At 39.6% G+C, this 22,241-nt stretch overlaps 1 long non-coding RNA gene across 2 annotated transcripts in view; it reads right to left on the reverse strand.

Annotated features, from left to right (window-relative positions):
* LOC110361147 (uncharacterized) overlaps positions 1–21,560 on the reverse strand; it is a 66,264-nt gene extending 44,704 nt beyond the window's left edge. The window contains exon 1 of one of the 2 annotated variants that reach the window (XR_002417541.2): positions 21,147–21,560. This is a non-coding gene — a long non-coding RNA (uncharacterized LOC110361147). The remainder of the gene's footprint in view (positions 1–21,146) is intronic. The other variant, XR_010474690.1, reaches the window with a different exon arrangement.
* Between the last annotated feature and the right edge of the window lie 681 nt (positions 21,561–22,241).

Raw genomic sequence — 22,241 nt, forward strand, 5'->3', positions numbered from 1 at the left:
TACAGCCCTATTTTACACAGTGCACATGGAGGTTATTCCCTCTCCTCAGGTTCATAGATGACCTTAACCATCCTAAGGCTCTTCCTGCACTCAGAGAATGAACAACAAGAAACAGCAATAGAGCAATTATTGGAAATTGCTATTCAAGCCAGAATTTCCTAACACTTTCAAAGTTTGACAAGTACACACACCCTTGCATAACTAAGTGGAGGTTTGCTCTGCAATTGCATGAGACCTTCAGTAAAGAGTACAAATGGTCAATTTTTCAAGGTATGTAGGTGTCTGGATTTAGTAAAGGAGGTAGGAATCTAAGCATGCTTAAAAATCTTCCCTGAATCCTAGCACGCCACCACGTGTGGGCTCATTCATTCGTTTTAAATGTGCGCACACCCCACATTTCTGCCAGGGCAGGATTTGAAACTGACTGCAACAGGGATTACATATTTGAATGTTCTGAAAGTGGCATCTAAGTTTCCATGTCATAAGTTTTGCTAAGATTATTGTACCAGTGGATTTTCTCAAATGTAACAATTCTACCACTGGACATTCGTATAATTTCCTGTGTCCTCTGTTTGCCCTTTTTCCAAGGGTACACATTTATAATCTGAGGTTATAAATAATTAATACAATTTAATTTTCAATTCTATGGGAAAAGGTATGCTTGCAGTATCTTTAATAAAGTAGGTTATAACAAGATGGACATGTGAGCTTTGACTGAACAGAAGGTTGCGATAACCTGTGATGTTTTCCAAATGTCAAAAAAAAAAAAAAAAGTGGTTGGCTAGTTAGTGTTGTATAATGTAGCTATTAATTTCAATGGGATTATGCCACAATAGAATCCTTTCAGTAATTTTAAATGTGTTTGCACAAAATGACCCCAGCAGCTGAAAGAATGAATCGTATTTTGTTCCGACAAAATCTAGTCCAAAATTAATTTCTGTGCATAGTTTATTGTACTCATCAAAATTCTGAATTTGAATATACAGCTATAAATATTTAAATATAGGTTTCCATTTGTGATTTCCAGTGTATTATTATAAAATTATATTAAGTCAAATATCTAAAATTATGACTGATATAATTCGGGTAGTTCCATCAAGATCAATAGCTGTGCTGATTAACACCAGCTGAGGATCTGGCCCAATAAATAGCTAACTACATAATGAGGAAAATAATTCATTCTGCTATTAATTAGAAAAAAGAGCTAACAAACACTTAATCCAAATGTTGGGGTTTGCAGAGGGTGTTCCAAAGCACGTAGGCAGTTGTGGGCAATTTGGGAGTGGATCAAAGTGTCAAGTTGTGGAGTTCCCACATTTCTCTGTTCTCGGCTGTAAACCCTTTGCATATTTTGGGAATAAAGGAGGAGTCTACATTTTTTGCAGATGCTGGAAATGTGCCAAATTCTCCTATTACAAATATTTCTACATACTGCCAAATGCTCCCATTGAGAATACTCCTTGTATCCCCATAACTACTGGTTTTGCTCAGTCCATTACTCAATAAAACTAGCCAGTAGTCCAGCTGGAATAGTCTGGTCAGAGAAACAGAGCCCCAGAAATTCAGACACATCTAGCTGAAGAAACTGGGCAGTTAATAAATCCAGCATGCTGAGATTTATTACATAATTTTTGCATTAAAAGAAAGTATAAAGCACTGCCTCACAGGTACAAATATGTTTTACTAAGGATCACGTAATGACATGAATTGAAATGATAATAGTATTTAAAAGTATGATGTGAGAGAAATGGTCTAGTGATAACAGCTATAAATTTCTTTTAGACCTGTATTTTCCATTCGTTCTCCTATTATTGACTTCAGTGGGACCAAGAGTTCAACCCTGATGTCCTAATGATTTGGGAAAAATTGGAAGTATCTCAGCTTTAAAATCTTTTATTTTCCACCTCTACGCAGTGCTTGAGATCAAGTATGTTTTCCCTGGTGAATCGAAAAAGAAAAGAATTCATGTATTTGCTACTTTCTACTTTCTACGTGCAATTTTTCTATTTTCTTATCATTCTGTAACAATGAAACATGCCACATTAGTGCATAGAGCTTTAATCTTAACCTGTCAGATACATTCATTCCTTTCAATGTAAAAAATTGCATTTCACATTTTCTTTCCTTAGACCCCAAATTTGCAAACACTTAAGCATGTGCTTAGTATTAAGTCTCATTTGGTACAGAATGGGAAAGCAATGAACTGTACTTAAGAGATATCAGTGCTCTACAGAAATATTTTATAGCTGTTTTTCTAGACTACACTTAATTATTTTAATACCAAATTGAACTGTTTCATCTCATCTCCAATATACCAGAGAAACCTTAAAGCTGCTCTTTGGGCTTCTTTTGATCTGGCAAATATTTTCGGGTTTTGAGAATTTCTTCGAACAACCCAATGATACAATTGCAGCTCTTTTTCCTCTAGCCTAACAACTAAGCCAGAGCCATCCCGCATTAAAGGCAATGAAAATAGACTAGACTGATTTACAATAAAAATATTTATATTTAATATTAGTGTTTCTATAGTAGGTCACTAAAGGAATAATAAAAATGGTAGGCTGTTGTTACTGCCTTAAAAAAAGAGATTTTTATTTAAGCAAATCGTGTCAGTGTCTGAAGCCTACTGGATTATCTTCTAACATATGGTAAGTATTGGTTATGTGGTGTGCTGGCTTGCATTTCATTGTTGGAAAAGCATAGAAAACTGATTTTAGTATGCCTTTGCTCTTAGCAGCAGGGTATAATCATTTTTAAAAGAAATTATGGAATCAAGCATTAGCATACTGTGTAAATTTAGGATTTATGGAAGGATGTCATATATCACACACATATATTGCTTTGGGATGCTTAGAAAATCTTCAGTACCACATGTCACTGTTTTGTCGTTGTTTAAAATGGTAACTAAGCACATGCAAAAAGATAGCAATGCTAGGATAGTCTTCTAAAAAATTACATTCTTAAGTATTTAATAAACATATTGAAACCTTAATATATTATCAATTTTAAAGAATTACCTTCTGCAAATGCATCTAGTTATCATTATCCCTGAGGTATTATTTGAGCCCCAGGTACTTAGCACCTTGCAACCTTGCCCTTTTTAAATGATTTAGTTCAGGCACCTAGAGGTAGGAGGATGCATGTGGGTGGAAATGGGGGCTCCTCACACGCACAGAAGAGAAAATTGGTCCCCCATGTCCCCATACATCCCTTCACAATGGACAAACTCTGTTCTCCATGCAAGGGGAACGAGCACTGTGTCAGCAGGTGACACTGGCTGGCCACTCCTACAGACCTCCGACAGGTGCAGGATGAACACAAAGGGCTTTTACCTGGCAAAGCACGGGGAGATGTGCCCCGCTCCCACACCAGTGGGTGTCTGCCCGTCTCCTGAAACAACAACCTGCACATCGTCACTCTACACAGGAAACCAAAATTGTAATTAAAAGGTGAGAAAAAAGTACACATTAGATACTTGCTGTGTTACACTTACTACTGATGGTAGGCTTGACTTTACCCTTCGCTTTAGATTTTAGCAATTAATCCACTAATGTCAAAAGGAAAATAATATGTTCCAAGCATTTGTTCTAAAGACTTATTTCTTTGAAACTTCATTTCAAGATCAATCTCACCTCTATCAAAATGAATGTAAAATCCAGAGACTGGAAGAATCCTGTCCTGTGACACTCTACCACTGTCACTTCTCCACCACTATCACTTCTGTTCCATCAGACCTCTGTAATGTGTCACCTCCCATCTGATAACTGCCATTTATTCCATACTTGTGTCTAAATAAGGCTGTATGTTATTCATCCACACAGCGAGAGCCAAGCCACAAAACCCCAAAATTAAGGGATTTAAGGTTATTGGCTGTTACAGGCCTGTTTTGTTAGATCATGGCTACATGGGAATTTGTAGTGAAGCCACTGCAGTGGCCAGTGCTGGCAGCAGGCTATGAGGAGAGGGCAGAAAGTCAGCATAGCCCCCTTTCTTCATTGTACCATGTCCCATGCTGTGCAAATGATATGGGCTGCCTGTTACTGAGCAGTGACTGGTCAAAGTCCTCTGAGCTGTGGAGCTACCACACCTCTTGGTTGTCCTGTGCCAGGCAGAAGATAGCACTGTATGAATAGTGACTGCTATTAGCACATGGAGACAAAACACAGACCCCAAGGACATGAAAGGAGAGAAAAGGGGATTTGGACTGCACAAAGCTGCTCCATCTAGAGACCAATGAGACAATAATGGGGGGAGCTGCAATTGGTGCAAACGATGGTTAACAGCCATTTTGGGAGAGACCATGTTGTGTTCACGTAACAGCCGTTCAAAGGCGATTGCTTAAGAATAAGACATCTTGACACTTCACCAGGGCCCAGCCCTGGTCTTCTGCCCTCAGCTAGGTGCTTGCTTGATGGGAAATAGAAAAGTAAAGCAAGAATCAAAATGCTCATGCATTGGCTCTTAAACTTTAAACTGCTAACTGCTCATGGAAGGAAGAGGCACATTATCAATTAGTTTAAATTATAACATGCAATGCAAGAGTTTGCAGTCACATCAGCAACTGGTCCAAGCTGCTTGAAAGTAGCAGAAGTACATGTTAAAGCACAAGCATCTCATCCCATGTGACTCACTCACTGCTTTGATAGTGACTATAATTCACATTTGCAGGCAAATATCCAGCAACCCTGATATAGCCTGTGATCTATCACTTAGAAGTATCCCTGCAAAAACCCTGTTAATCTGTAACAACCTGGAGGAATCCAAACTTTTGCTATTGCTCCATGGCCTACCATCCCCTGCCGGTGTCCCAGCCATGTTCCTGGGGCAGCCAGGCTCTCTGGATACAGCACTTGAATGGACCAGGAGATATGTTGGCTCTGTGCAAGAAAGGGCAACCTGGGTGAAGCTACAGAAAAGCAACTTCTGAAGACAGATGTGAGCCTCCAAGGTTTGCCATGCCTGAGAAGAAGTTTTCTTTCTTCTTGTTTCCCTGATCAGGCCCCTGCTTCCTCACCAGCGTTTTGCAAAGCTTGGGGACCTGTGGGTGATCTGACTGCCCCTGCCCAGGTGTCTAGGAGGGCAGTGCCAGAGACTGGTTTTCCGATCCATTAAATCATTTTGAAAATGCAATTACATCTAATTAGTGTTTAGCATTGGCTGTCTTCAGTGTTTATATTGGTTTGTTTCCATGAAATGAGATTTCTGGGTTATTTATTATTGCTAATATGTTACACCCTGCTTTGACAGTCACCTTATGTTCTGCCAGTTTGGTTTTTTTTGTCAATTATGCTGATTTTATGTGACTCCTGATCTTTATCTACACATTCTTTTCACTGCATCCTCTCAAGACAGGAGTTTGTCCTGGTTGCTGGATGGATTGTAAGGGTGGGAATGTAGAATAATTGCACAAGAAGTAAAGGATTTGTTTACAAACATCTTGAGAAGGTAAGTTTGCCCAAGCACACAAGCTATCCAAATTTCGTGTAAAATAGACCTCTTGCATTGAAAGAAAGTAAAGAAACCTGTGGCTCATGGTTGGGTTTGTATTTGCATTTTCCATCAAGGGATTATTTGATCCTCTCTGCAGGGAACATTTACTTGAAAGATCGATGTCAGCTACAAAGTGTGAATTCCATTTCACTCTCCCTAAAAATTTGGGTTATTCAGAACTCCCAAGTTTTGATCCTCCTCCATACTAAACTCAGTCCATGGAACAAGAGCTACTTTCCTTCACATTTCAGTTGTCTCTTTAATACACACTCCTCTCTTTCATTGTTAATCATGTCTCAGCCTCTTGCTCACATGTGACAATGTCAGCTCAAGCATATGCAACAAACTCATAATTCAAAATTACTTGGCTCTGCAACACAAGATAATCTTAAGGAACAACTGCAAATTAAATACTACAATATAATACTCATAAATACATTATCCGATAATGTACACTGTGATTTAAATCCTACTACTGTCAAATTCTTTGAATCATTAAACACATTATACCAAACGGACAGTTTATTCATCGTAGAAATGTTCTGAAATTTTGGATCAAAATAGTTTTTAGAATGGTTAGCTGACTTGCTTAGCAATTGTTTTGGGGTGTACTGTATAAACTAAGAACACCTTATCAGTTACAGTGAATTATAATTTCTAACTCAGGACTGCAGCAGTATATAAAAATTTGCATATTCTATGGTGGAGTTCTCTAGAAAAGAACAACATTTACGACTCATAAGAACTAAAGGCTGTTGTGTCTTGACATTAGGGAGGGCTGGGATATTATGAAGTTAAACTTCTACTAAAAAACTTCTTTTTGCACTAGAATTAAGCTTAAAAAATTATGTATTTGACTTCCTGAGTCTACCAAGGTTGTTGGCATCCTAGTGCTATGTAGTTGTGCAGCTGGATTAGATCAATTAGTCCCAAAGCTTTTACTAATATTAGTTCATGCAGTTGCATTGTTACAAAAGCAATATTTTAAGGGTGAGCAGCAACACATTTTCAATTTCCTTGTAGATACTGAATCAGAATCTGAAGTGTAACACACTTAGTAGTGTAATCGGTTCATGTTGCTTATTTTCCTGAAGCTCTAGTAACAGTTTATTTTTACTTTTTCATATCCTTACCTAGTAATGGTTGTTTAACTGCTTTTATATCATCCACAGTGAACACTTCAAAGAGATGAGGGGAGAAGAGGAAGGATATGTAAAAAAAAAAGCATTTTTATCACAGCCATGTAGGTAACAACTGTGTTATCAAATATTTTATTTTATCATTTTTTATAAAGCATGCTAATGGTTCAAACATGCACTCAACCATGTGTGAAGAGTTTACAACCTCCCAGCAGAGCTATTTTTGATTAAACATAGACTCGGGGCCAGCTGTGGCCTGAGTACTGAACTCCACTCCTGTTCACTTTTGAAGGGGGTCAAGCACAGGGAGTTGTGCCTTGCTTGCTTTGGAGACCAATGAGAGCTACCACGGATGCGTGCAGGAGCAGAACTGGCTTCTTTGGGAATCACCAGGAAGAACCAGGGTGCCTGCATGGAAAGAGCTGACATCTGCCACCAACAAGTAGGGACAGGGTCATAGTGCTTCTGAGAGATAGACCCTGATTTCTACCTTATCCTCCTAAGTTTCAAACAGTCCCCTGCCTCAGCCAACTGTCTTCTGTACAGGGAGATATTTCTCTACATGTAGATTGCAAGACTAAAGATTTTTATATTAAATGTTGTTTTCCAGCAAAAATGTCAACACTGATGATGTTTTCCAGGATCTCTTTTTCCTATATTTGTTAACATCGTGCCTCACATTTCAGTGACTTTTATTCAAACTTACTACAGCTGAGTTGCAAAATGTTGTCTTTGTCCTTAAGACCATGACAGAGAAGTTTATCTGCATTCAGATGCCTACTGGTTTGTGGTATTTCAATAATAAAACAGCAGGATTGAAGGCTCATGATGAGAAATCTGACTAATTACCTGTTAGATGATAGATGGTTGTAACTCGGCAGTGCCAGTCACTGAAAACAAAACACTTCTAGATATCAATCAGCTTCCTGACAAATTCAATTTCCATCACATTCAGTGGACAATAAATGTGAATTTTACCTCAGCAGCTATATAGCTTTGACTTTTAACTTTCCAATATGCATAATGATATTTTAATATAGATTTTTTTTTAAGTAAATTAGTATTTAAACACCTGACATATTCATCTTTCAGGCCCAAAGCTGGTGGAAATAATTAATGTTATAAATCTGTCTTGTGTTCTACTGCAGACAGCAAAGATGTATTTAATAGCAGCTTTTCTGTTTTCTCTATATATTTTTAAGATCAACTATGTACAACACTTGTAATGGAGGTATTGACCCTCTTTTTCCAGCATCTTATTCCTCCATATGTCAATGAGTTGGGTGCAGATCCTACAGATGACTCAAAAAACAAAATGTCCAATTATCACCATGACATATGAGCATGTGGGTAAAGTTAAAACAAAGAAGGATTGAAGCATGGAAATCGAATATGGGTTTGAAGAAACACCTCTCTTTCTTTCCACTTAGGAATCAATTGTATTGTCAACATCTGGAAGTTGTGGATAAGCTTGTCCAATTCAGAATGAATCTGAGTCCACTTACTCTGTTACAAATCAGGAGAGGTGAATTACAGTGTGTTTAATATCCATGTCAACTGTGTGAGATGAGAATTAGGCCCTAGAGGTCATCAATCTGCTTATTACATTGGGCACAATAAAAGGAAAGCTAAGAGGAGACATTAGCACCGACCCCACGTTGTTACGTGCATCCTTGTATCACTGCAACTAACCACCCTGATGAGCAATCCTCTGCCCGTGCATCATACATGCACAAACCAGACACAGCAGGCTCAGTCCCAAACATCTGAAATCTTCACATATTGTTGGATACAAATTCAGAACAAACCATTTATCTCAGCTTTATGGCAGGTGGCATCAATACAAGAAAAAGGAAGGGCAGCAAAATTATAGTTATACTTGTTTTAGAGCACTGTGGCTCTCCTATTCTATTTCACCTAATAAAAAACTGGGGAAAAAAAAAAAAAAAGGCAACCCTTAATGCAATTGTCTTCCTTGGAGGTGGGGGCATGAGGCGCAGCCATTTCAATGTGCTCTGTCAGCTGCCAGTGACAAAGCACAGCTCTGAGGAACCACCATAGGTGTCCGCCCGGCTCTCGGTGCAGGAGCTGCGGGGAGCTTTGTCCTTGGGAAATGGGATAATTATTAAGCAGGTAACATCTGAGACCTGCTTCTCTCAAACAGCACTGGGGAAAGATAACTGTGTTAGTGTAAATGATGGTAGAGGCTTTCCAGGGCTGGTCACCAGTCTGTGTGTTCAATTTGATTGATTGGCAGATGCTGGGAGAAACCTTGTCTGCTCGTTTCTCCCAACCAGAAGCAGCCTCCATCATTACCCAGAGCTCCCCTCACAAGCCCCCTCTCAGCAGCGGGTTTCCAGGCAGCTGGTGGACCACGGATGGGCAGAAGACATCTGGGCAACCTCAGGGTTAACCCTGCTCCGGGGCTGAAGCAGGGACCCTGTGCAAGGCACAGTGGGTGCCAGCTGCCTGGGCTGTGGGGAGCTCTATGCCAGAGGTGAGTGGTGTGAAAAAAATATAAGAGCTTGAAAGGGCTGAGAATTTTTCACTGGAGTCAGAGTTTAATCAGGAAACACACCACGGTGCCACCATTTCTCCTGAACAGGAGTTTCTTTCTTTTCCAGGTCGCACCTCAACATCTCACCGTAAGCACCCCAGGAAGAGCTGTCCAAGCACCGGCCACAGTTTGCAGGTTTCCCAGGGTGCTGCAGGTCACACACGTATGAATCACATTTGGGTGCCTGGCGTTATGTTGGGTTTAAATGGTTTTACACTGGAAGCTGCAGACAGTTTGCCCTCCAAACCACATCCTTCTCTGCAGCCTGGCATTTTGCAAGTAACTGTTGTTTTCCAATTTGCAGTAATACATGTTGCTGTTTCTAAATTTTCAGGAACTATTTCTACTTTGTTTTAAGAAAGATCCCTACTAGTACTGACAGAGTTTGTCTTTCGTTCTGTACAGTTGGGCTATCACTTTAAAAGGTGCCAACATATCTATGAAATAAGAGGTTTAGTGCATCAGTGAAAAATTATGTTCTTAAACACAGGTTATTAATGCTTATGTCACCAATCTGCATGCATGCACATTCAGATACATATATATATACATATATATATATATATAAAAAATATATGCAGGTAATCAAATAAGAACAGCTTACATTATTACATCCTTTGGAAATAATGATGGTTGTATCTACAAATTCTTCTGTTTCTGATAACAATAATAAATTATCAGGCTCACATTTATGTACTACTTTTCATTATATATGTATTGAAGATTTTGTAATTATTTTTTCTTAATCAAACCACTGTACAGAGGAGGTCTACTTAGGCATTTCTTAAAGCAGCCTGACATCAAAAGATTTCAAAAGGACAAATGTTGCTTTTAAAAGCTAACGCACTATTTATGATTTTAAATGGCAGAGGTACGATTTAGCCTGCTTTATTACAGATGTTATAAACAATATTTCACATAAGAATATTATTCTCTCATTGTTTTCCAGGTAGAGTTTCCATTGGCTTCATTAAAAGGCCTGAATGTAAAACAGCTGCAGAACCATGCAGACAGCATGCAGACCCATCCTGACAAGTGAAATAGCTCAGTTTTTTTATCACTTGACATGGCAAAATGGCAGCTATTTAATTACACTCATAGAAGAACAATAAATAAAAGTCATATGACCTTATGTTTGAATAAAATAAAATCCACTTATTGTTTTTAACTAAAATGTCATTTCTCATTTATTTTTCTGCTATGTAGTTGCCAGTGTCCAATTTTTAGGCTCAGTGCACAATAGTGATAAGGTCAAAACCTGAGACACGGTGATGTGATTAGCTCTGTCCTAGGGTACCTCATAAAAATGTCTGCCACACAGCACATGCTCTGTCATGCAAGAAAAATGGTTTACCAAAGAGTTCAACTGAACAGAGAGTTGTACGTACATGCAGAGGGTGCTACCCTGACTTTTTACAGCCTCCTCTCAACTGGTTTGTACAAGGGAGATGTGATGGAGAGAAAGGGAAAAAAAAAAAAAAAAAGGTAAATAGAAAATAAAACTGGACACTCTGGAAAAACAAAAATTGAGGTGGGTGGTCTGGCAGCTCAAATACTGTTGCAGATGACCTTATGCAGCCAAGGTGTGATTCATCAATCCCATAATACTTGTGATATGCGATATTTTCCCTGCTTTGGAATAGGCACCAACCCAAACAAAACCTGACTTGATGAGGTTTGGTTCACAGAGGTCTCCTCTCTCCATGAGAATAGGTGGAGTTACAAGCATCAGTACCAAGCACTGATATGGTACCATAGACAGAAACTTTATTTATCATGCAGAGAGTGAAAACAAAGCTTTCTAATAGATTTATTAGTAAAAGGGAACAGAAGAATCTAGTATGGACAAACTGCATGTTCTCCATGTCTCAGCTGCCAGGACTTCCTGCCCTCAGGCTTAGATATATTTATCTGGTTATAATTCAGTAAAGTTGTGTGATTTCAAGCCATTCCAAACAAACAATACATCTAGGATATCATTCAAGGATGTCCTGACAACGCAATATTTCACATTTCAGTTTAAAATAAAAAATTGAGATGCTAATTAAATCCTCTCACAAAGATGAGTTGTTCTTCTCCGAAATTGTTCTTATTAATTTTAATTTTTTAAACAGTTTAAGGACTGCAAAAATTAAAATGATGACAGTTTTATCTGGATGAAATTACTATAATATGTATATCACTGTGAGAGGGAGAAAAACATATGGAATATATATATTCAGAGCTTGATTGTGCTGTTTCTTTGTATTCAAATGCCTCCTTGACTTCACTGGAAATTTTACATATGTGACAGTTGCAGAAATGAGTCCTCAAATAGTAGAGAAATCAAATTTCCATGTTAAAGAGACCGTGTTTCTAATTTCACTTGGAAAAATCACAGTTTTTCAATATGTTCCAAATATCGTTATTTTTCCAGCCTTTCTAAACATTAGTGCTTTTTATAAGTGAGGGATATTGGGGGGGGCGGGGGGAAATACTTCGTGTTTACCAGTGGACAAATATGCTACTGGAACAGACATCTGGTGTCAAGTGTACTGTCAGAAGTAAAGAGAAACATGAGTAATACCATTTGTACCCCAATGCTCAAAATAAGATATTAATGACAGAATTTCTTGAAAAATTAAATTACTAAAGAAAAAAATCTTTAAAATATGCATTCTGCTGCCTTGTTGAAAGCCCTCACACAAATTATAGTCAAATTAATATCCTTTTGTCTTCAGCACACATACTTTATGACCTTGAGAGATGTTCTCATGTAAATGTCTGATGTTTTCTTATTTAAAAAGAGTCATATTGTGCACACAACAACTGGCCAAAGAAAAAAGCACAATCATTAGCTAAATTTGAATGGTGAAAGTCAGTTGTGTGTTTGCAGGAGTCATGAGATTATCTGGGCTCTATTTAGTCCCCACTTAAACCTCCAAAATGATTCAACTTTAGTCATTCTTAACATAATTGCATTGATGCCGAAGGGTTACATCTAACCAGACTAGTTTGTACCCAGCTTCACTGACAGACAGTCAGACTCTTTTTATTGCAACTCTTCACAATGTCTTTATGGTTCATACTCAACCATTAGTAGTGACTCGCTGGTTGTTAGATAACTGAAGTTTTCACTAACCTGAAAACCGACAAAAAAATCAAGATCCATTCTAACACCAGTCCTCTATGTGTGATAAATTCTGGCTACTATGCATCTAAGAATAATATCATTATCTTAAATATATTATCTCAAATTTGCAATGTACACTATATTGTCAACATAAGCTAAAAAAAAAAAAAAGTTTCTAGATTATGACTACTTCAAAAAGACAATCATGGTGTAAAGGATGGAAACATTATGACTCATGACTATCCATTTTCTTTTGCCTATATCCAATTATATCTGGAAAAAAAAAAAAGTGAAAAAAAAAATCAGTGGTCTGCCAATACATTGAAATTGTTAGCATGTTTTATACACATTAAAATCATGTTTCAAGTAGGTTAATAAAACACCACCAGCCTCATAAGCAGTAAGGACAGAGCTTTCATTTGCCCTGTCTGTGCGACACAGGAACAAGCTTGCTCCTGCTGAGACTATGAGGGGGCTCAAACTTTCCTTTCTCTAATAAGATCACCAAGAAATACATATATTTGGGACATAAACTTGCAATCATCTGAATACTGTCAAATGAGGAAAATCTGTGTACCTCACATGGTGCTTAGCATCTTGTCAAACACAGGTGCACTGACTTAAGGTCAGACCAAACGTCTGCCTCCTACTCTGGTCTTTGCAAGAAGACTCTAACACTATTACTATTAAAATTATATAAATAAGTATCTTCCACAGTAATAAATATTTTCCCAGCAAGATTTTTAACCGTTATCCCTGATTTTCAGATGTGAGCCACTCTGCCAGATTTTAAGGACAGTTTTACAGAACTGATGCAAACATGTTTAAATCTAAGATCCCACAGCAGTATAATAAATATTCATCAGCACTGTGTTTGCCTTTATACACTTCCCAAGCTTCAAAATAGCTAAATGACACAAATTTGTTACAGTGGTAACAGCAACACAATTATGGTTAGTGGCCTGTCGCTGCTACCATCCAACTTCAGCTTACAATAATATAAAACTCTTGACAGGCCATTCGTGAATCAAACTTAAAATATAAGGAAAGAAGAGAAATGGTTTTAACAACTGAAAGTTTATGGAATGTCCAACTGACAAGCTAGCATATGGAAAAGAAAAACAAATGTACAGTGAAAAAAAAAATACATGCACATCACAAATAGGGTTTATACATACACACAACATTTACCCTGACACTTTTGAAAAACAGTACATTTCCTAAAGGAATGGCAAGAAATTGAGACCCTGGGGGAAGTTCTCCTCCATGCCAGGAATCCAAACTGAGCTCAGGAGAGGCCGAAGTCCATCCCACAGACATGAAACAAATGATTTCTGCCCATCTGGGCAGCAGGCAGAAACTGGTGCTGGAGGTTGATGTCTCAGAGGGGAACCCAGGGATTCATTAGGCAGCAAACACTGCCCTCTTTGCAGGCAACAGCCACCCTAGAAGAAAAGCTTTCACTCCCTGGCTCATTACTAGCATCACACCAGAAACAAGATGGATAAAAGATACAGTTTGGTGTTGTTACTCATGCTTTAGGCTTGCTTTATGAACCAGAAAAGGAGAATAAATTATGGGAGTGAAGGAGCAGAAGAGAGAGAGAGGGAGAGGTCCACAGTGAGTTGCCAAGAGCACCCAAGTCAGGCTCCTACTCTAAGCTGCCAAGGTTGAGTTTCTCCCTCTTCATCAGCTCTTTGGAAGCCAACACAGGCAAGCAGCCAACCCAGCTGCAGCAACCTTCCCAAGGTGACAGCCACTCCTCCCCAGTATCTCCACCAGACCGGATCAGGCTGGCCCCAAGGACTATAGGACCTTCTTAGAAATTATCTCTGAAACTAGGTCCCCCACTCAAGGAAAAAGCACTCACCCATCTCCTCACAAAGGACTGAATATCAGAGTGTTGCAGGGGCCTTTGGTTACTAAAACATACTTTTAATAAAAATCACACATTCCATAGCTCCATGTGCTACCACCCAATGAATTATTAACATAAATAATTAAAACTAATATATGGTTGTAAAAATAAATGAATAAGTATATTTAATTATGCAGTATCCTTGATTTTTATGGTGTTTGTTTGATTACTCACTAATTTGCAAAATGTGGCAATCTGCAGTATGCATACCAGTCATTAGTGAAATCATACTGTACTGTAGTCAACAGGCTGATGAACTGACATGTTGCACCAGCAGCCCATACCTCATATAAAAGGGAAGAAATGAATTAAAGGGCATGATTCTTGTTTTTATAAAAGCCACTTTACAACACTCAGGCAATGAAGAGTAACCACTGAGTTTTTGCAGAGAGGCCTATGGTGATACAAATGAACAGTAAAGTAAATAATAATCTTACCAAGGACTCTTACGGCTTAGGGGGGACGGGGTGGATGCCACATATTTTATCTTTTAGTATCTCTGATCAAAATTGGTGAGAATATCTAGCTGACACCTAGAAGACAAATATAACTCGACATGGGTCAACAGCATAAGTTCCAACACCCAATTTTGAGAAACATATGTTCTCTTGAACAGATATATTTGTGTTATCTTTGGCACAGCTATAAATAAATATTAAATCCTCATCAGTCAAAATAAGGAGTACTCTAAGGTTTCACTTTCATCAGATAACAATAACACCTCTGGAAAAACATTAAGTCTAAATGATAGCATATTTATTATTTGACAAAAACTATCTTACACAATATTTTGTTTTCATTCCCAGATGATTTACATAATAGAGTATAACAGCTGCTATAACAATTCCAAAGTTGTTTTTTTCTGAGAACTCTCTGAATCCTCTAACACTTGAAATATTTTTCCAGGTCTTATTCTTTAAATTAGCATGCCTTGAGAAAATACCTACATGTATTTTCCTAGAACCATGCTAGATATTGATCTCAGCTAACAAAAGTGGAAGAATTCATAGGTCATTTCAAAGTCACCTGTTGAGCTACAAAGTTCAGAGAAGAAATATTTCTCCTTCTCCAGCCTAGAACCTCTACAAACCAGCGGACAGTACAAAGGCCTTGCAAGGCACGTACGGTTTTGGTGCGCAGGCGGAGCAGAGCTGCCTGGCAGATATCACTGTATTTCAGCATTCTAATCTGAGCCCTGAAATAGCTGGCTCTATCCTGAGTTCATTCTCAGACAAAATTCCTCCTGAAGCAGCGGTGGGCCTTTTGTTTAATTCTAGCCACGTGCAAATTTATTTTGGGATGAGCCAATAATTAATCTACTAAAAGGTTCCATGGGACACTCTGAAAGTTGCCGTGAAAAATTATTGTCAGTGAAGAGCTGAGATGCTGCTTTATAGAATTAGCTCATAAAATAGTATCATGTGTAATTGCATTCATGTTGTCACTGTCTCTTTCTAAATCTCAAGAGATTTACAGCACCACACACTGGAGCAAGACTATCTAATATTTATAATGTTTCGTTATTTTCATCTACTTGGAGCAAAACCTATAGACTTATAGAAAATCCAACATGATGTGTCAGAAATAGCAGTGTCCACTTGCAGGATTTATAGCAGTACACAAAATGCAGGCAGACACAATACCACAGTAAATGCAAGCTACCAAACAGCTGCATGGCATTTACTCAAAATACTTTATGCATTTAACACACTTATTGAGTGGAACTTGAAATAGGCTCATTGTTTATTTGGGCATGTCAGAGAGGAAATTTTGTTTCTATGCTAGACCTACAGAATATAACCAGATCTGGATTGTAAAGCCCTTTCATCATACTTCTACAGGTAAAAATAATACTTTAATGACAGCTCTGGCTGGGGAAAAGTTAAAAAGCTTCAGAACTTTTCTTATAGTTTAACTCAAAGTCCAGCTTGGAAGAGCCAGAATTTTCTTGCATAGCTTTCATATCAGAAGTGAGTTGTTTACAGCTTTTTGAAACATCAAGGATTTAATCTTAACAATTTCTAACTTACAACAGAAAACTAGGAGCATGCAGCTTTCTGATTGCTACTTTCAGCCAGTAAACACTACAGCAAGAGTAAAACAATTTTCTTGTAATTGGTGGAGTCTTAAAATACATGTCCGAGCTCTGTAAAGAACATAGCACTGATGTCAATGGGAATTTTGCCAGATTAAGAAAGGAAGAATTTGGCCCTTTCTCTGCAGCTACTGACAACACTTCACGATTTTATGTTGTTAGGATTTTTTAATTAAATGTGCTATTCTTCAATGCACAATGCAACTTAAAATGAGAGAGTATCTAAATATGAAGCTAAGTTTATAAAGGAGTCTCTAAGTCTTTTGCAAATGAGGGGAGAAAATAAAAAATTCCAGTCATGCTGAGATTTTCTAGATAAGCAAGTCCATATATTTTTAAAGGGGTGGGTGTTTTTAAATAGCTGTGTTTTTTGCTCCAGTCACTAAATATCATGAGAAGGAGAAATATGATATTAAGCAGGATCTGATCCTAAACTTATGGCTCCAGTGGGAACAGACTAAATCTCATTTATGGCATATCCCAACAGAAACACTCCATTTGCTGTAGCAGTATTTACTGCATCTGAATTCTCCTACCAGAAAACAGCATTTTCACAGTCAAGTTCCAATATTATTAGGGAATTAATTATTAAGTGATATCTGTAGAACAGTGCTAAGGTTGGAGGGGTTGGGGGGGGGGATGGGGATCTCTCATTGTCATCACTCTTTGACAAAGAAGAATATAGATAGGGTAATCTGGTCAATTTTCAACTTTCAGTCATGTGGCTAAAAAAAAATAGTTTACTGGAGAGGACCTGACCAAATCTTTTAGATAGCTTCAGCATGCATACAAAAAAAATAGTTTACTGGAGAGGACCTGACCAAATCTTTTAGATAGCTTCAGCATGCATACAAAAATACACCTTTATCTAAAAAAAAAATAGTTTAAGAGATATCCCAAAAGCAATCATTGCTCAGATAAAGTGAACCTTGCATATCATTTCCATCAGCTCTGCCATACCAGTCCAGCCTTTCTATCAGGAACTCATATCCAAACACAGATCTTTTTATGCCAAGCGTGAATGAAGAAATTTTAATCTAGCTCTGGAATGTTACCTGTAAATAACGTGCTGTAAACCAAAGCAAGACCGAAAAGAGATTAAAAGTACTGTACCTGTACAGTCATTTGTACTGTGCCTGAAGCCTGTTACAGCTCAACAGGAGTCTCCCATTGATTTCAGTGAGGTTTGGTTTAGTCTCTTATTTCAGCCCTCATGTTTCACCAATTTAATGTAGTTACACTTCCCAGTAGCCTTTGTCCATTGCTCCTTGTAGGAACATTCAACAATTTGCTGCATAATTAAAATGTTTGTTGAAGCACAAACCACATTATATATTGATCAAACCTACAGACTAAACAACTCCTACAAATATCACAGCAGAAAAATAATCCAGCACTTAATTTTTTTAAATATCCCAAATATTTTAAACAAAGTAAATTTAAAATTCTATTTAGAATTAAGGATATTCACCTCAGTGAAAGTCCCACTGCAAATAGTAATGGTAAATAAAAATAAATAACTAAATCTATGTGGATCAAAAGATATGACTGACACTAAAATTGCCATAAGCAAATAACCTGCTTCACTCACCTTCATGAAAAATACTGATTTTGATTTAAACCCAGACACTTGCATTAGACACACGAATGCCTGTATTATAACCCCTCTTCCTAAACAAAACACATCAGTAATAAGTCTAAGGGTTCAACAGCTTTCAATAAAGCATAAAGGCAAGGAAAACCCAAACTTGAATAATTAAACATGTTTTTTTATAAATAGGAAAACATATCTTGAGTGCTGTGATGCTGGCACTGCATTTACAAATTGTTGATTTATTGACCATATGATATTTACAATGTTCCTTGATTTGTATTGCAGAGCTGGCGGAAATATATTCCTATTCAGTACTCACATTATCTAGCAGATTAGTATTTTGGCAGTATTTCCCAGATTATAGTTCTTTCGGGTATCAAGCAGAAACCATACTTGCTCTGTTAGTATTTTTTTTAAATGGACAGTACCTTAAAACCTAAAATTCTACTGTAACCACTCTCCGTTAAAATGCTTCATGCTTCGTGGGTGTAAACTTTCACCATTCAAGAAAACAAAAGAAAATCACGAAGTTTTAAGTGCAAAATAATACCTATTTGCAAAAAAAAAAAAAAAATAAATAAATCTGTTCTTATTTCAGAAATATTACACCTACTCCAAGTTTATTTCTAACATGTGAGCTGTTTAAGCTTGCTTGGCCTGCAACCTGCAAAGGTATCCTGTCAGCGTGGCTGTCCGTTTCTTTGCTATGAATTATTAGTAAAATCTACTTGAAATAAAATGAAGGAAGAGTTATACAGTAATATCTGCATAGTGTTTTTATCAACTCCTGAGGTAACCATTTTACATTCTGACTGTAAAATGTGCACAGAAAATGGGCCTGAGAAATAATTCGAACCTTACAGCATTTGGTTTATTTTTTTTTAGTAGAAGTAAAGTGTCTAGCACATCATTCATTTACTCCTGAAGGTGCAGAGTTGAGGACATGTTCAATCTTGCTCTAAGTTTAGGAAGTTTCAGAATAAAAGGGAGCTATCCCCGAAGTCCCTGTCCTCTAGGTCTGTATTTTAGATAATGAAGTTTCTGGTGGTGTTGATCAACACCGACTAAAGAGGAAAGAAAAAAAGGGGGGGAGCGGAGAGAAAATTGCAGAAAAGCATATGTTTTTGCATTTCTTTTGAGTTTATTCAGAATTTTATCCATCTGGGTGAAACAACTAGCTTCCCAGCAAACTAATAGTCTGATGATTCAGGGCAATGTAGAGCTGGGGGTTTGGTTGTTAAATGCATGTAAATGAAGAAAGGAGTGCAGGGAGGTGAATCTAGTTTGGTAGGATAGACGTTTTTCATCTATTATGTATTAATTTGGAAACAATAACCTCCTAATAAAATGCCAACGTTATAGCAGTTTTATTAAAACACATCTTCAAATAAAGAATCAAATTCTCTCAGACTCAGCTGCAGACCACTGAGGAACCTGAGCAGAGGCGTCATTTATTAGCAGAGGCGACTCATTAGAGAAGGGGAAATTGCTGTCGGCTGGGAACTCGGTCCTGCTTCAGCTGGAAGTTTAGCGCAGGATCGGCCCCTCGCCGTGCCCCTGCCCCCTCCCGCCCCGCTGCAGGGGGGGAACGGCTCTCACCTCTTCCAGCGGGGAAAAAAAGGCATGAGCCTGCGCTTGGGAAACGCTCCGTTTTCTCTAAAACAACAATCCCCCGGCAAGCCTGCGTGAGCAAAGCAGCAGTGTCCGCAGATACTCAGCAGATGATCAGTTAAAACCCGAAACGCGGTTTCCTTTTTTTTTTTTCTTCCCTTTTTTTTTTTGACAGAAACTTGTGGGGATTAAGCCCTCTCCAGAGTTTGCCCGGGCGTTGTCATGTGAGTAACGTCCTGCACAACTTAACGAGATAAACCCTGGCAAACTAACAAGGCAGGGCGAGGGCCCGTGCTTGCCGGCACCCTGGCACCGCGTCCCCGGGGACCGCGGCCACCTCCGCGCTCTCGCTGCCGCCCACGGAGCCCAGTCCAGCTACAGATCGAGAACCGCGTCCGCGGGGAGGCCGCGGAGAGTCCCCATCTGCCGCCGGCTAGGCCGGCCCCGAGGGCCGCGGAGCGGCATGGCGGAGCTGGAGCCGCCGAGCCCGGTCCCGCCACTCGTGTGCACCCGTGGTCTCTGCGCGGCTGCGGAGCGGCGACCTGCGAAAGAATATTCAAGAGCGTGCCGGTTCTCGGGCTCGTTTCTCAGCGGCGCGCAGGGGCGGCTTTTCGGCAGAGGTGACGTGCCCTGAACTTGGCGGTGCCCGGCGGCTCTCCGCGCCCCTCCGCCGGGACTGCCCTCCCGCCGCCGCCCTGGGGGCTCCCAGGCCGTGGGGTAGCCACTGCCCCGGCTCCTTTTGGTGCGAGCCGAGCGCTGAGCATCGCTTTATCCGGAGAACTAGAGTGTCTAATTTATCCAGTGCTCATTTGCGAACAGTCTCCTGCTAAATTATGTCAGCCAAAGGTCAGCCGGACTCAGCGGTTCTCTTCATTTTCTTATTTTTTAAAACAAAACACACACCCAAAAAAAAAAAAAAAAAGAAAGAAAAGAGGGGGAGGGTGAAGGGGGAGGGCGGGAGAGAGAAACCAGCAAGTTATTCAAATGCAACCTCATCTGAATAATCGTGAATTTGATCCAGTCAGAGCTGCAGACCGTACATTAAAAATAAATGTCCAGGAGGTATTTACTGTAGTTTTTTTTTTTTTTTTTAACATTGAGGTTTTAAAAATGCAACGTCTCTTCAACCCCTCCCCCCAAATATGGAGTGAGCTTTCAGGTATTGCATGAACCTTGCAGAGTGGTATCAGTGTGTCTGCAACACTACTTAGGTTGAATGCATGAACCCCCAATCATAATTGCATGTTCACAAAGCACATATGGCAGCTGCATTCTTTGTATAGCTTGTTATGGTCTGGTGTGTAATGTAAATATAAAGATCAGACCCAAAACAGCGGCTCGCTCTCCCCATTAAAAAAAAAAAAAAAAAAAAAAAAAAAAAAAAAGTTGCTTTGCAAACTTAAAAAGAATGACATTAGTGCCGTGCTACTGTTTGAGCCAACAATGATTATTTGGTCTATTTGTTCCCATTCGGAGTTAATACACGACAATAGTTTTACTCTGTGCTGCTTGACGTGAAACAACTGGGGTTGGGCAATTCTGTTCCAAACAAATGCAACTTCTACACCCATCCCTGGGACAGCGAGCTGAGAGCTGAGCTAGTTTTGCAATGGAGAAAAGCATCACTTACCACGGCGGGGATCTAGATCTCGGCAAATGCTGCCAGTAGGTCTGAGAAGTGAAAAAACTGGAAGGGAAGCGCAAAAGGCAGAAAGTTGGAAAGGGGGATTTGTGTGTGTGTGTGTAAAAGCCAGAGGGAAATGCGAGCACAGCGCTCCCTGCTCTGCCTGGTCGCCACCAAAACAAAGATCCAGGAGTTAAGGGAGCAAAGCTGTGCCAGATCTACACACACAGCTCCTCGGGGCCAAACCTCAGCTTCTCACTCACTCCAGCTAGCGACAAGGGTTAATGCTCCGGAGGGACAGGCTAGCCGGCCCCTGACACCATTGGCTAGGAAAGAAATCAGGTTTAAGGTAAATTTACAGGCGCTTTGCAAGTTACAAAAGAACAATCTGAAATTGGTTATAATAATACTAACAATAATAATAACAGAACGCTTCCTGGTCCAGTTAGCTAAAAAGTGAGGGCACGTCCCTCTTCCCTGCTCCCTCCCCCCTCCCCCCTCCCCCCTCCCCCCCCCACGAAAACGCTCCGCGGTCCCGTCCCGGTGCAGGAGCCCGCGCTCTGTGCCTGCCCCAGCCCTGCCGGGGAGACCCGGGGATCTCTGGAGATACAACACAGAAACGAAGCTGGGGGGAAAAAAAATATATAAGGCGGGGGGGGACGACTGGGAGGAGGAAAGAAGCGCTGCAGCCACGAGCACTAAATGTAAAGATTCAGCCTCACACTTGGAGGAGATCAACAGTTTTCTTGGGAGTTTAATAATGCGAGAGGGTTCCCATGCGAAGGCGGGCGCATGTGGCTCAGGTGTGTGTCTGGGTACCACTGTCCCTCTGACGCCCTCCGTACCCCATGCAAATAACGAGAAGGTTCCCCTTCGGCTAAGGGGTGAAATGGAAGAAAGAAAAAAGTCTGGTTGGAAGGGGAAAAAATATATATGTTCACACGTATCTGTGTAAATGTTGGAGTAAATGGTGCCCACAGTGCGAGCCCGAAACAAGCTTCCACTTGCGGAACTGAGGTCAGAATCTGCCCTTTCTGAAATGAACAGGCGACATGATGGACATCGGCTTTATTGTCGCCTCTTGTAGTTGGCTGAGGCGCA

This window comes from Columba livia, chromosome 9 (assembly GCF_036013475.1).
Source record: "Columba livia isolate bColLiv1 breed racing homer chromosome 9, bColLiv1.pat.W.v2, whole genome shotgun sequence".
NCBI lineage: Eukaryota > Metazoa > Chordata > Aves > Columbiformes > Columbidae > Columba > Columba livia.